A 2,960-nucleotide genomic window follows, 5' to 3' on the forward strand; every position below is an offset into this window, starting at 1 on the left:
CTTTTCTATATAAAGAGGAGTATAAGGGATACCCTGCAATATATCAAGCTCAGCACCATCCAACTGAGATCTAATGTGAGCCCCAAATGTGAGCCCCAGTATAATTTTACATTTTCCGGAAGTCACACAAGAAAGGGTTAAGAGAACCAGCTGAAATTAATTTCAATAATATACGGGGTGGGCAAAAGGAGGTTTACAGGGGTCCGGGTTATGATGATTACAATAGCTTTTTTCACTCAACAAGAATAAACTCTGTGTTTTGTGTCGTCACAACTGCAAAGCTACTTTTGCCCACCCCCGGATTTGACTTAACCAGCATATAAAAATGTTATCATTTCAACATGTAATCAATATAAACATTAGTAATGAGAGAGTTTGTGTTCTTTTTTTTCCTTCATATTAAGTCTTTGAAATCCAGCATGAATTTTATACTTGTAACAGTGGGGGCCCCCGCACATTTCAAGTGCTCATAAGCCCCATGTGGCCGGTGCAGTCTTAGCACTATGAATGGGATTGAATCTCTTTAAATTTCAAGATCTGGCCTTTTTCATTCTATTTTAGCACACATTTTAAATTGTGGAAGTGCTTGGCTCAGTCCTGTCCCCCTCCCTGTTTTGTTTTTGTTAATCCTCACTGGAGGATATTTTTTTCCATTGATTTTAGAGAGAGTGGGAGATGGGGGAGGGGAAAGGGGGAGAGAGAAACATGACTTGAGAGAGCCGCATCAATTGGTTGCCTCCTGCATACGCTCCAACTGGGGCAGGGAACCTGCAACTCAGGTACATGCCCTTGACAGGAATTGAGCCTGCAACCCTTGGGTTTGTGGGCCAATGCTCTAACCACTGAGCAACACTGGACAGGGCAGTCCTGTTCCTTTAATATGACTAATTTATAGTTGTCTCATACATGAGATAGAACATGGGACTGATTATCCTAGAGCAGGAATCCCTAATCTCTTTGTGAGGAATGGCTGTTTTTCTTTTCTTTTTAAAATCTTTACTGTTGAAAGTATTACATATGTCCCCTGTTTTCCTCCATTGACCCCTTCTAGCCCGCCCCCGACCCCTACCCCAGGCCTTCACCACCCTATTGTTTGTGTCCATGGGTTAAGCCTATATGCATACAAGTTCTTTGGTTGATCTCTTCCCACTCACCACCCTCCCCCGCCTTCCCTCTGAAGTTCATCAGTCTGTTCCATGCTTCTATGCCTCTGGATCTATTTTGTTCATCAGTTTATTTTGTTCCTTAGATTCCACATGTGAGTGAGATCATGTGCTACTTATCTTTCTCTGACTGGCTTATTTCGCTTTTAGCATAATATGGCTGTTTTTCTTTTCCTCAAAACTTTCTCTTACCCTTTGAGACACCATGGAGGGACCTGAGGAGTATCATGCTAAGTGGGGTGGTGGGAAGGCTGTGCCTTGACTAACAGCTTGGATGGATGATGGCTGTCCTAGACTTGCGTTTTCCAGAGAATAGGTGTCACTTTAGATGTCAGAGTCCAGTGCAAATGATGGTTCATGCTCAGTTAGTTATGGGCACTAAGTAAATATTAATAGAATTAATAAGATCATGTTTTGGATAAAAACAGAAAAGCAATAGACTCTGACAAGGCTCTGTGTAATTAACCTTCATCTTTTGGGGCAAAGGAGAACTGAAGAAGGCCATTCATGTTATCTATCCTTGGTTCATATTTTTGGATTTTGCTCCCCCCTAGGGATTCCAAGGATTTCCTAAATGTCAATCTAACCAGCATATCACTCAAAGCACACTATAGTGTTTCTTCTGCTGTTGGCATTTTGCTCAGTTTCCTTCCAGACTTTTTTCTATAAAGTTTTTGTGATCTCTTCATAGCTGAGCTCAAATTTAATACACAATTTTGTATCTCACTTTTACCAACTTATAATGTTTGCATTTTCCATGTTCTCATATAGATTTCATATTATATATGCATTTTTTGTTGATTTCCGAAAGGAAAGGAGAGGGAGAGAGAGAGATAGAAACATCAATGATGGAATCACTGATTGGCTGCCTCCTGCACGTCCCAAACTGGGGATAGAGCCCACAACCCACGAATATGCCCTGAACAGGAATAGAACTGTGACCTCCTAATTCATAGGTCAATGCTCAACCATTGAGCCATGCTCACTGGGCTCATATAATATATGTTTAATGACAGTATAATGGTCCATTGAGTGCACGTGCCATAATTTATGTAACCTTCTCCATTTTTATTTCCCTTCTTCTGGATATTATAGGATATAATTTTGTTCCATAACACTTAGTCACCGGAAACATTACCTTTCTTTATTTTTTAAAATGAAATTAAATCTGGGTTTGAATTCCCACATGCATAGCTGACAAAACACCCAATAGCAGCCATCATTGGGGGGCATTTTCCTGTGTGTTATGTTCAGGGTATCTGGAGAATGCTTGGTATGAAAGTTAGACTATTCTTGACTCTAAGCCATGCATATCTACCCGAGCTGGCCTAAACCATGAAGGAGATGCACGGGCCTGTAACTGGAAGTTCAGAGGAGGTTTCTGGGTTGGTCTGATTCAGTCGCTTGACAACATTATTGAGGACCCAGTTTGTTCCTATTTCTACATTCAACTTAACCCTAGTACTAGATGGTTGTCAATTGATGCTACATTCTTCCTTGTGTGCATTCAGAGATGGGAGGAAATAGAAAGACAGAAAGGAGAGAGCGAGAGAGGAGAGAGAGAGAGAGAGAGAGAGAGAGAGAGAGAGAAGAAGAAGAAGAAGAAGAAGAAGAAGGAGGAGGAGGAGGAGGAGGAGGAGAGAGATTATTCCAGAAGCTTCCTCTGAATAGCAAGCAGGTTTCTGTCACAGTCGCCCCCAGGAAATGTCTCCTCCTTTCCCATTGTCCTAAATTGGGTCACAAGCCCATCCCTGCACCAAGAGTCATAGCCAGGGGTCAGAATTAAGCTCATTAGTC

The sequence above is a fragment of the Myotis brandtii genome, unplaced genomic scaffold, assembly GCF_000412655.1.
Source record: "Myotis brandtii unplaced genomic scaffold, ASM41265v1 scaffold156, whole genome shotgun sequence".
NCBI classification, from domain to species: domain Eukaryota; kingdom Metazoa; phylum Chordata; class Mammalia; order Chiroptera; family Vespertilionidae; genus Myotis; species Myotis brandtii.